This window comes from Staurois parvus, unplaced genomic scaffold (assembly GCF_062004578.1).
Source record: "Staurois parvus isolate SC_StPar_1 unplaced genomic scaffold, SC_StPar_1.0 ptg000243l, whole genome shotgun sequence".
In the NCBI taxonomy this organism is placed as follows: Eukaryota; Metazoa; Chordata; class Amphibia; order Anura; family Ranidae; genus Staurois; species Staurois parvus.
Genome location: NW_028318039.1, coordinates 9,950,361 through 9,963,852, shown reverse-complemented (window position 1 = coordinate 9,963,852; position 13,492 = coordinate 9,950,361). Strand labels below are relative to the sequence as shown.

Here is a 13,492-nt window from a genome sequence, read left to right as displayed (position 1 = left end):
AGCTCACCCAAGCATGATGTTTTAATAAATGGCACACAGCCAGGGGTCTAAATATAGCTCCTAATGCAAAATACAGCTATTTACCAAACAAACACATATAATATATATGTATATAATAAATGTCTAATAAAATTACCTTGATGTGAAAAAAAATATTATTATTAAGTTGTTTGATGTTACTGTTCTGTTTCATGTATTGTCCCCCTCTATTGTACAGCGCTGAGCAAACCCTTTGTGCTATATAAACTCGATAAATAAATAAATAAATAAATAATTTGAATATATCACTGTGGAGGATACATATTCCAGTGATCATCATTGTGTCCATATTTTACAGTTTACTTTGCATGAGATTTGACTCAAATATGAATGGGACATGTCTTGAAAATATAATATGTTTGTATGCAAACCTGCAGTCAATAGAGAGTTAGTTTTGGTCCATCAGAACATACTGAAGAGTCTTAAGCTGATGACACCCTATGAAAACTCCTAGATTGTAAGCTCTAACGAAGAGGGCCCTCTGTTTCCTCTTGTACCAATTTGTATTGTAACTGTAATGTCTATCTTCATTTTGTAAAGTGCTGTGCAGACTGTTGGCGCTATATAAATCCTGTATAATAATAATAATATCTATAACATTCATAGCATGTAAACAGGGAGTATTTGCCAAGCAAAACTTGGCAAGCACAGTTTTTGTAAAAGTAGTAAATTACTGATTGTGAGATTAATAGCATTAAATATGAATGCTCTATAAAAACACTTGCATGTTCTCATGTCAATGAGGCTTCTGATTACAGGTTATTTCTTCCTCTGTATTTAGACTGAAATCCTCCATAAGTTTATCCATAATGTGTTATATTAAGGCTTATAATCACTCCTCCATAGCAACTGCTGATCAATGTATAAACCAAAATACAATATATAAAATAATCCATGCTCCACTAATGCAAAAAATTAAATGTTAAAAAGAAGATAGTTAAACTGGTATATACATTCAATTAAACAGATAAAAACAAAGTGGTGCTTAATACAATCTTTTTTTTTATTGTGCTTATAATCAAACATCATGGTACATTAGAGCTTATTATATTATATATAGCATGCAGTCCTTCTTCAACTGATTTGTCTGCAGCAAAGATGGTAACATTTAATAAATCCACAGCAGTGAGTATATGTCCCCACCCTTAACTGAATTAGTAAAGACACCTTTAACTGAATTAGTAAAGAACTACTGTGTATCCATCTCCAAACAAATGTCACACCATGCAGTTTACCAGATTCGTATAACCCATAAAACAAATGGTCTAGTAGTGATTAGGTAAAGACGAGATCACCTCAGGAGCTGTTAGTCCCACTTTGTTGGCCATATCTTTTTGTTCCATTAACACAAGCAGCTTAGTAGAGACACATCACTTGTTCATAAACCACCTCTATCCTTAGACTCAAGTGACTTCAATTAATATTAATAAACCTAGCCCAAAGTATCCATTAATTTAATGGTTTTTGCTTCTAAGCTGCTTTAGGTGTTTTAAAATGACTTTCAATTACCACTAGCTAATATAGCTTTGTCCATATATTTAAGGCCTGGAAATTTTATATTCAATATTATTACATATGTTTATATAGTATCAGTAACTTCCCCAGGACTGTATTCACATCAGCCCTTGTCCTCAAGGCGTTTATGATCTAAGGTCCTGATACCACATTTTGTACACATACTAGGTCCAGTTTAGATGGGAGCCAATTAACCTACCAGCATGCCTTTGGAGTGTGGAAGAAAACTGGAGCACCTGGAGGAAACCCACTCAAGCACAGGGAGAACATGCAAACTTCATGTATCTTTAACCTCCCTAGCGGTCTGATTATGTTCATATTTCTGTGCTCAAAGCGGTACATTTTTTTGCATGGAAATATGTATTTATTTTATTGTAGACCTGTAATTTTTAGGAATAACTCACTGAAATCTGTCCGAACAAGAGTCTAGTAAACATCCCGGGTAGGATAAAACTTGAAACACGAAATCATAAATTATAATATAATAATCATAAAAAATACTAATATAATAATACGTTTAATTCAATAATATAATCAAACCAAAAACACTGAAATTTGAAATATAGCGCCAAGTTCGCACATCACTGAGCAAAGTCTCAAAATCATTTTCGGTGTCTGATGACGAATTTCCCCCATGAATCATTATCATTCAATTCTTCAAGTAGTTCTAATTTACTATCGTTGTTCTCTAGCTGGTCTAAAACAGATTTTGACCCTAAAGGGATGCTTTTTAGAAGCCATGGACGTTTCTCAGTTTCCAGGCAGAAAGAACAGTAAAAATGCAGGCAGGGCACAGGACAAAGCACTAGGGACAAAATGTATGTGAAATGCTTTGATACAGTAATGTTTTACTATGTGATTTTAGTGTATTTAGTAAATGTCACTTTTTGTCATTTTCAAATTTCCCGCCTTCCATCCCCGTACGTCCCGACGTCGCAGGGGACAGAACCCAGATGACAGATGCCAGCATCCGCCGGATTACATTGCCGGGGACACTGCAGGAGGGACATCGCCGGAGTGCAGGACAAGGTAAGTGATCGACGGATTGCGGAGCAGCGCCGCATGGTAAGCTCGAGTGTAGTTCGGGGTTACCGCTTGTGGTACTGAAACTTTACCCCGAGCTACACTCGGGAATACCGCCAGGGAGGTTAAAATAAACTTGCTGTCTTCATTAATTTGGAAAGTGGCTAGAAGATGTCATATTCTGTCATATATTGTAACACAGACAATCACATTGTATGTATTCATTCCCTTATCTAAAGTGCTATAGTTTGGTTAAGAAGTAGACCTAGGGTAGTGTTATGTATTAACTGTGTAATTATACTTTTGTTATAGGTAATTTCAGTAAGCAATTTTAAGATGCTTTGCAGACAAACTGTAAGGATGAATGTTCACAAAATTTGTAATTTCTTTCATGATAATTTGGCTGAGGTCTTCTCCGTGTGTAAGACATTTAGCACAGCTATTTTCAATTAATGTAATTTGATCAATTATTCTTGATATAAAATTAAATTAAGATGTTTATCAAATTATAATTTTATATTCAGGTGCCTTCTTCCATTTCAGTGTTTTTTCTTAGTGAAGATGGAACTTTTAAAGCCACCAGGGGAGATTTTCTAAAACACAGGGATTGACTTACTAAAATGGGAAAGTGCAAAATCTGGTGCAGCTGTGCATGGTAACCAATCAGCTTCTAACTTCAGCTTGTTCAGTTAAGGTTTGATAATAAAATCTGGAAGCTGATTGGTTTCTATGTAGAGCTGCACCAGATTTTCCACTCTCCATCTTTAGTAAATCAACCTCACAGAATCTGGTGCAGCTGAACATAGTAACCAATCAGCTTCTAGATTTTATTGTCAAAGCTTAACTGTACATGCTGAAGTTAGAAGCTGATTAGTTACTATCCATGGCTGCACCAGATTTTGAGTGCTTCAGTTTTAGTAAATCTCCCACATGGACATGACAAATCAAATATTGAGTATAAATAAAGCAACTATGTATGTAAGTCAGAACAGCTGAAAATGATTACAGTAGTCTCCGTGGTAGGCTAATTATAAATGATACATCTTGGAGCCAGGAACAAAAGTCAATTATTCAACTGAAAAACATCATTTGCTAATATTCTATATATTTTTTTCAATATATTGCTATACACCACGTTTTATTATATAACATTGCAAAAACAACAAAAAAGTTCAACATTCCTATCATTGAAAAGACCAACAATAAACATCTGCAAGAATTATAACAACTAGTGTTTGAAACATGTATATACATTGAACAGAATGAGTAAAGAATACTTAAATGAACTAAATGCTCTTCTAGACATGTGTTGACAACCTGGTACAATAAAATCTTCACAAAGTAATATGTGATAAATCCTACTCTCTTGATCTATATTAGGTGCCCAATGTTATTCTCAGCTGTTAAAGCTAAAATGACATTTTTGCAATGTTCTTTAATGCTAAATATTTCACCTTAATTTCAAACCACCAACCCCCCTGACTTGAGGCAAGGGTCCCATCTGTCCAAAAACCCTCATCAGTGTCTTTCTTTAGAACTGTGCATCTGTGATAAAGGTTTAATGAATGTAAATATCCTGGTTAAAACATGGTCAATGCATTTAGTGTTATCATTGTACTGTAGATTACCATTTGATATGTGTTAACATTTTTGCATAGTTGTGCTAATACGGTACTTCACTCTCTCTCTCCTTCATTTCTCCTCTAAGGCTGCATTCACACTTGAGCGTTTTGTAGCATGAAGCTCAAAGCTTCAAAAAAGCTAAAACTTAATATTTCAATTGTTCTCTATAGTGCCTGTTCACACCTGATCTCTCAACACAGGCACCATAGAGAACAATTGATTTTTTAAGTTTGAGAGTTTTTGGAGCTTCGAGCTTCAAGCTACAAATGCTCAAGTGTGAATGTAGCCTTAAAGTTCCCATAAATTTGAGAGCGCAGTTGGACTGGACTGTACATAAAGATAAATGCTTGGCTAGGCTGAGTATTCATATTTATTGTCATGGTCCGAATAGGAGAAGTATAAGTAGACATTGCTTGTGCTGCTTATCAAAGGGGACTAGCAAGTGAACCTGTTTGATTGTTTCTCTAAAAATCAAGTGCAAGCCTTATGTACATACTGTTGCCCCACCTGGCTAAAGTCAGTTGGATCAGGCTACTGTCTGCTCAAGTCTATAGGTAGCTTCCTCTTAAATCCTACATAAGGACAGCTGCCTGTCAGATTTGTTTTCTCTGTTGTCTATATTTATGCATAGTAATAGAGTAATGTATAAATGATTACACAAACCTTTTGAAGGTACTCATCAATACCTATACTAGATGAAAATGGTCTTTGTACTGAACCAGTAACAGAATACATAGCAACTGAGAAAAGTTATATGAAATTGTAATATAATCACTGCATTTCTTAACCCACTGAAATTGGGTTATAAAGTACAGACACTTAACAAACAGAACAGCTCATCACACATTATTGTGTATAAAACAAATTATCCAGTACTCTGGAAAAAAAGTGAGTCACTCTTATGTAAAGCTTTAGAAAAATGTAACAGCAATAGGATCATACCTGTTAAATCGGCTGAATCAGAAGTAAAACAGGTTCCAACAATGAAAATGGTATTTGTCTTCTTTTAAAGCAGACCTCTTTACTGAGATATCCACTGACATTGCAAACTGAACTTTCCTTGCAAGCTCAAACACATCCAGGGTGATGCATGTAATCAGAAAGAATACAGAATAGTTCACTGAAGATCCCACTGCAGTTCGATCCTAGTATGCAGTAGCTGATCCAGTGACTTGCATCCTTTTCTTAGTTAAAATTCTGAGCAGATATCCCTGCTACCCTGAGTTTACTTGATGAGTTTAACCCTATCGAAGCTGTACCGCAGAGAATAAATGATTTTGACAGGACCTTCCATTGAGCTGCAGACATAGCTACTGTCAGTTTCTCTGTTCTCATTCCTCTCTTTCTAGTCTTTCTTGTTAGCTCAGATTACTATTAGTCAGATAGCTAGAAGCAGGGAAATGGGCGTAAGCGAAGAGGTTTCTTGGCTTTTGACTCATTCTTTAAGCCCTTCCCAGTAAGAGATGGTTTATTGTGAGAGTGTCATTTTACATACAACTCTACCTCGTTATCTCTGCAACGTCTCCCCTTGCTGCTTCAATTGTGCATTACTACTATGCACACATTAATAGGATTTATTCACATTCTATGACTCATTTCAGGATAATTGCTAATAGGGGGCATTTTAAAGAAAGCAAACTGACATTTAACTTTAGATCAGAATAAAAGCTTCCATTTGCAATCATTTCTTGACATATTCCAATCTTGAAACAAAAGTGCCAAAAAAATCAATTTCTAAAAAAAGGCAAACAATCCAAAATCAGCTTCTTCTTCGTCATCTCACTAAATGTACCCATTGGCAAAAAAGAATGTAGCCAAAAAAAAGTGATACCAGTTATTCATTCCAGCCAGTAATGAGTTGGCCCCTCTATAGTATGAGGGTCAAAGAGGGTGTTCAAATCTTACAGCAGAATTATACTACTAGTTGGAACATGGATACATCCCAGACTCCAATGCTATGAAATTCTATTGTGCATCTATAGGAGGTGCCCCTACAATTTTATCACTGTTTTTTTTTCCCAGCACACTATCTTTTTTTCTCTGTTTAAAGGAAACTCATACTGAGCTCTTTCCAAGAATGCTGGTTGTGTGAATATCTCTGATTTCAAGTGACTGACTAATCTTAGAAAGTCATAATGAAGTCAGAATTTGTTTCAGGTCAGTTCCTCAGTCTGGAAAACATGTGTCTGATATGAAAGCTGGGTAACCATCATTTTCAGAAGGAGAGGTCAGTGATGGCAGTCTGCATAATTTCTTACTACTCCTATTCTTTAAAGGACCCGCAATAATCAAAAAAGAGAGCTGTCATTGCTGGCATGTATTTAAAGTCACATATTTATGATGTAACCTTGATTCAGTCTTCGGTGCCTATTAATGTGTGTGTAAACTCTCAGAACCCATGTAAATCTGTGTGTTAATGCATGCACATTTATGTGCATTATGTCCTACAAAATATTATGTGTTACATTAGGACAGCCTATTTATGTAAGTGGGCTACCTAATGCCCCAAAGCATGCAACAAAGGTGCAAGTACCACTTTTAGCAGCACAGGATATAATGCATTACTGTGTGTCATTTTGCATTGCTGAAAAGCAGGTGCATTGGTGTGCCATTCAAAATGAATACTACCAAAGTGCTTCAACATGCATAGCATGGTGCACATTGTAGCAACATGCAGATTACTGCAATGCAACAGTGTGAATCCAGCCTAACTATGGCATAATCTCTTTTTGCTCCTGTTTTAGTCTGTAAATATATCATAAGCAGCATTTATTTTATATCTGTTTGATAAGTGCAATAAAACCCACAATTTATGTTTGCATTGCTATTCTGTGTTTTGTGCACTCTGCTGTATTTCAAGCAGTACGATCAGCTCTGTCAAGTTCAATTCTCTAAACTACAGACAACCCCCAATGTCATGGAGAAGAGGAGAGGGGGAGGTGTTCTGTAGTCCTAATGCTCCTCTCACATGGGGCAGGCTCTGTTTTTATCAGCAGGGGATCTGTTCACTGATCACCTGTTGATCAGAGCAGAGTGGGCAGATGACAGGTCCGTGTCTGCTCACTTTATGCAGAGCATACACTAACACAGCACACTCTGTTCTATGAGTGGCTGTTTACATCCTACTGCCCTCCAATCCGATTCACCTCAAAGGAGGAGGATGGATCTACTTTCAATATTTTTAAGCAGACTAGATTGGATAAGAGGTAGGCAGGTGTAAACGGACACATGTTCTTAAGGGTGTATGGACCATCCGATCAGGTCTGCCTGAAAAACTAAAAGGCAGACCTGATCGGACCCTTCATGTGAAAGGGACCTAACACACTTCATGTCCTAGGAAGATAACACTACTGGAAGGATCACCAGGGGAAAATAAAATAAGAAACATCTAAAAAAAAAAGATTTCATCCATCACATCTAAGTACTAGCAAGCTGCAAGATACTTGTTTTTTTTTAATCATTTTATACTTTGGGGTCTATTTATAAAGAAGAGAATGTGGCTTTCACAAGTATTTTCTACTGAGGAACCATCCAGTTCAATTTGTGTTAAATGAGAGAGATTTTCTACCAGTAAATGTTCATGAAAAATCACATCCTCTGTTTTATAAAAAGAAAGTCATTAACCTGTAACCAGCATGCAGCTAGTGAAATCTGAAAAAGCCTGATCTCCCATTGTGTGTGCTTGTTTTAGTTACTGGGTAGTAAAGACAGGAGCATACCTTTTTAAAATGTAGCAAAAACTCTTCTGATTCTGAGTTTCATAACTCATAGGTTCTTTTCAGAGAAAGTGGATCATCAGGTACTTAATCTATTACTGCAAAGCATTCTTACAACGATAACTAAGTTTTGTTCAGCGTGAAAAATTGCTCTTTTGTATACTCAGCTTGAAAAAGTCCTCCTCTATATACTGTTTGTTTGAATAAATTGAAATGACATTTTCAAGTGAGCAGTGAGATTTATGTGACATATACTACTGATTTTCATCAGTTCTGAAATCATTCTAACACTAAACCATACATTATATAATTATTTTGCCAAAGATGCTTAAATTTGTTATATCCAAAGTAAAAATTACACTTGCTATACTCAGTATCGTGTTAGTCTTACTAAAAAAGCTATTAGGCATATTTAATAATATGGTGAAAATGATATGATTATTGCAAGCTTCATCATCCTATGGCAAACAGATTTATGGAAGCAGTCAAATCAAAATAATTGGTATTTAGTACTGTACAATGTTAAATGCACTCTACTTTATTAAAATAGGGGAGTGAGTCACATAATCTAAGCTTTCACTTAGATCTAGGGATGAGCCAATTTGCCTAGGATAATTTTTCAAGCTGTTTTGCAAATTATGCTCAGGGTGCAAAGTTTCCAGACTTTGCGCCAAACCAACCCCCCCCCCCCCCCCCCCGCAGTCTTTTGGAGAAAAGGGGCAAATCCTATTATTCAATTTTGACCATTTGTAGGTCTTATTAGCAAGCTATTGTCAAACAAAATAATTGTCAACTGGAAAATACCATGGGGACATGAACCAATGTCAAAAGATTACTATACAGAAGGAAGAGGGCCTTTTAATGGAGTTTTAAATGTTGTTTTCAAAATACAAAAAACATTTGAATTACATGTTTGGGATGTCCTTAAAGTTTTTCATGATTTTACAGAACAGCACAGTGATTACAGACAGCTTAAAAGACAGCATGATCTAGCAGCACATATTTGGCTGTGGAATGGATTATTTTACACATAGTTTCTGCTATATACACCAGGTGCAGCATCCTAATATGAATCATTTGAGGTTAGAATTAATTTTTTCAGATAGTCTCAGCAGATATACATGCATTTCATCTGGTGGAAGTAGGAACTGCAACAGATCTAGAAGACATAGGAAGGTGCAATGGCATCCCTAGAGTTGGTGTGACCTGTTGCGGTAACACTTGGTGACACCCCCTCCGACGATCCCCGTAGGATGGATCGGATCTGCAGATTGAGCATAATGGATCGGAGTCCAATCCATTATCCTCCCCAATCCGCAGATCTGATCCATCCTGCGGGGATTGTCGGCTTGCAACCTATATGGGGTTAACTGATCTCTCCACGAGCTCCACAAAAAGGTAAGTTTTAAAGCAAGTCCCCCCTCTCTCTCCCCCTTTTATCTCTCTCTCTGCCTTCTCTCTCTTCTCTCTCTCTCTGCCTTCTCTCTCTTCTCTCTCTCTGCCTTCTTCACCCCCCTCTCTCTGTCACCAGGGTCTGGGGATTACACACCGACCTGCTGTATACTCTGCCCGCCCCTCCAGCTCTCCGACTTCAGCACCCGTGGTAGGGATGTGGACCCGCCCCTCTGCTGAAACTCCGAGGAGGAGAAGTGCCTGAAGTGCTTGCTTCACTGTCCCCTCAGTGCTTGCTTATTTAAGAAGCGGCACACACAGGGATGGACTGAGCCTCTCATGGGGCCCTGTAGTGACCCCCGGCCCTCGGGCAGTGCCTGAATGGTCAGTCTACCCCTGGTGGAGCAGGTCCAGTGTCACCCCGTGGAAAAGGTGTCACGCGGTGCAGCGCGCACCCCCCTGAACTTGCCATGCACATTTGCATCTATAGTTTGTAAGCTCCATTTTATTACAGCACCATACTGCATCATCTTACAAGCTTACAAAAAAAATCTGGTTTTAGGGCTGCCTGCCATTGTTCATAGTGTGCTGTGAAAAGAAAGCAGATGGTCAGCAAAAAGTGAATGATGCATGTTGAGCATCTTAAACTTAAAGACCTGAAAGAAAAAAGTCATCAGCTACAAAAACTGTAGCTGCTGACTTTTAAAATACAGACACTTACCTGTCCCTCGGTCCAGCAGTTTCTTTACCATCGCTGATTTCACCGGCCGTCTTCACTCCCTAGCACCGGCATCCGGCTGTGACAGCTTGTGACTTCACAGCCGGGTGTCCACTGCGCACGCACAAGAAGCACTGCACTTTGTGAATGGCCCCGTAGTCTTCTAGGACCTGTCACAAGTCCCAGAAGACTACGTGGAGAGAGGGGGGAGGACAACTTTCACTTCTAATCACCTAGGCCAGTGGTCGGCAAGCCGCGGCTCGCGAGCCACATGCGGCTCTTTACCCACTCTAATGCGGCTCTTCTGTGTGCCGGGCGCCTGCTCCCCTCCCTCCTCTCGGTCGGCCGCTCCCCTCCCTCCTCTCGGTCGGCCGCTCCCCTGCCTCCTCTCGGTTGGCAGCCCCAAAAGTCCGCGCGGACCTTTTAATCCGGCCCGCGGATGTGGCTGTCAGGATGTGTGTAGGCGGGGCAGCGTGCCGAACGTGAGGGGAGGGGAGCTAGGCTCCTCTCACAGTCCGCCCTGAAGACCCGAACGGCGCGGGAAGACAGCGAGAGGAACGCAAAAGGTAAGTGAATTGACACGGGGGACTTGGCTTACTAGAAGGGGGGGGGGGATAGTACTGTGGGGGGTGAAATACTATATGAGGGATGAATTACTTTATGAGGGATGAATTACTATATGGGGGGATGAAATACTATATGAGGGATGAAATACTATATGAGGGATGAAATACTATATGGGGGGATGAAATACTATATGAGGGATGAATTACTTTATGAGGGATGAATTACTATATGGGGGATGAAATACTATATGGGGGGATGAAATACTATATGGGGGGATGAAATACTATATGAGGGATGAATTACTATATGAGGGATGAATTACTATATGGGGGATGAATTACTATATGAGGGATGAAATACTATATGGGGGGATGAAATACTATATGAGGGATGAAATACTATATGAGGGATGAATTACTATATGAGGGATGAAATACTATATGAGGGATGAAATACTATATGAGGGATGAAATACTATATGAGGGATGAATTACTATATGAGGGATGAAATACTATATGAGGGATGAAATACTATATGAGGGATGAATTACTATATGAGGGATGAAATACTATATGAGGGATGAATTACTATATGAGGGATGAAATACTATATGAGGGATGAAATACTATATAGGGGGATGAAATACTATATGAGGGATGAAATACTATATGAGGGATGAAATACTATATGGGGGGATGAAATACTATATGGGGGGATGAAATACTATATGGGGGGATGAAATACTATATGAGGGATGAAATACTATATGAGGGATGAAATACTATATGGGGGATGAATTACTATATGGGGGATGAAATACTATATGAGGGATGAAATACTATATGAGGGATGAAATACTATACGGGGGATGAAATACTATACGAGGGATGAAATACTATACGGGGGATGAATTGCTATGGGGGATGAATTACTATATGGGGGATGAATTACTATGGGGGATGAATTACTATATGGGGGATGAATTACTATGGGGGATGAATTACTATATGGGGGATGAATTACTATGGGGGATGAATTACTATATGGAGGATGAATTACTATATGGGGGATGAATTACTATGGGGGATGAATTACGATGGGGGATGAATTACTATATGGGGGATGAATTACTATGGGGGATGAATTACACTATGGGGGGTGAATTACTATATGGGGGATGAATTACTATGGGGGATGAATTACTATATGGGAGATGTATTTTCAGTTTTAAAAATGTGGCTCTCAAAATAAATTTCAATCATGGTTTTGGCGAGATTTGGCTCAGTTGAAAAAAAAGGTTGCCCACCACTGACCTAGGCGATCGCAGTGAAAGTGAGAGGGGATACCTGTCAAATTTGGGTACCTGCTCCCCCCTGCTCCCCAAAGGTGAGAATCCTTAATGGGGAGCAGAGTACAAATGTTTAAAGACGAACTTCCCTTTTGGGTGGAGTTCTGCCTTAAAGGGTATCTCCACCTTCACACCAACAGCAGCAGCAGCAGCAGCACTCAGGCTGTTAGGAAGGATTTCATTTTGTTTTGTTAGATGCAAGGGTGGAATTGATCGCAAAAATAAAATATGATAAACTAAAACTGTAGATATGAGAGAACTCAAGAATACAAATAACAAAAACAAACAAGACATCAAGTTATGGCCCAAAGAGCTAGCTATTAGAAGTAAAGAACAATTTCCAAATTACCCTAATCTCTCCCTTTGCAGCTTGTTTCCCTTAAATAGTGAGGGTACTGATTTAGCAAAAAGCCCCTTATTGACCCTTACAATCTTGGCAGTGTCTACAGTTCAAAGTCTACGCAGTGCATTATAGTTTAAAATAAATTTACCTGGGCTAATTTGCACATAAATTGCTGGGACTGCGAACTTGAAATCCACAATCAGAATCTATGGTAGTGACACACCACATTCTCTCCCATGGGAATTTATATAGAGAAAAAAAAAATTACATAAAATCAAATTCTCTTTTATTGGCACAAATGTTGTTTAAAAAGCATATTTTATAAAAACAACTGTTCTGATACAATTAATAAAAGGTGACCTTGACATATCATAATACCCATATACCCTCTGGCAGGGTGAATCATAAATATGTATCCACCAACAGAATTTATTTATTAAGTATCCCTGACCAATGGAGCCCCATCAAGTTTCAATTCACTTCTTGCAAATCTCCATCAGGGGGAAAAGGGAACTGAAAACCTTCCATACATCACTATTGTTGTGTTTATGCACATTCTGAGTCAACATTTGGCAATTTTTTTAAAATTAAGAAACGCTTCACTGGTAATGGGTATACATTTATGTAGATTAGCATGGTGATTTCACTGTGGAGTGACATTAAATATTTGATGATTTTTTATTCAATTCATTTTCTTTTTCATGGGAGTGTAATAGTGCAGGGTTTTTGCACTACATTTGCATGGCAGTGTGTACTGCCTGTAGTGGTACTACCTGTATGTAGGTGTATTGTGAGGGTGTATTGAAGTGCCATTCATATTTAATGGTTACATATCACACCAATAGGCATAATGCGCCCTTCTGTGTGTTGTGGCAAACATTGGCGTGAATGGGTTTATGTAAAAATAAAGTTTGAAGAGTTTTTATTTTCTGATGATGTTTGGTTGGCCTCCATATATTGCACTTACTATCCTTCCAACCATTTTTGGGTCTGCCTACCCATTCCTACAGATATTCAGGAGAGGGTGACTCAATGACATTAACATTTACTATGCACATTGAATTGATCACATCTAGTTCTGTTCAGAGCCCTGGTCAGTCTTACTGCTTCACAGATACTGTCAGTCTCAGGTAAAAAAGTGCTGGATTTTTCGACTTTCACCGCATAGAACTAAGGTAGTTGCGTGAATGAATGAAGTGTCCTACAG

At 38.4% G+C, this 13,492-nt stretch overlaps 1 protein-coding gene across 1 annotated transcript in view; it reads right to left on the bottom strand.

Annotated features, from left to right (window-relative positions):
* The window catches only part of SLITRK6 (SLIT and NTRK like family member 6), a 48,101-nt gene extending 42,510 nt beyond the window's left edge, over window positions 1-5,591 (bottom strand). Inside the window, exon 1 of the mRNA XM_089680469.1 lies at window positions 5,143-5,591. The gene's annotated coding sequence lies outside the window, so the exon portion shown is untranslated. The remainder of the gene's footprint in view (window positions 1-5,142) is intronic.
* Window positions 5,592-13,492: the final 7,901 nt, after the last annotated feature.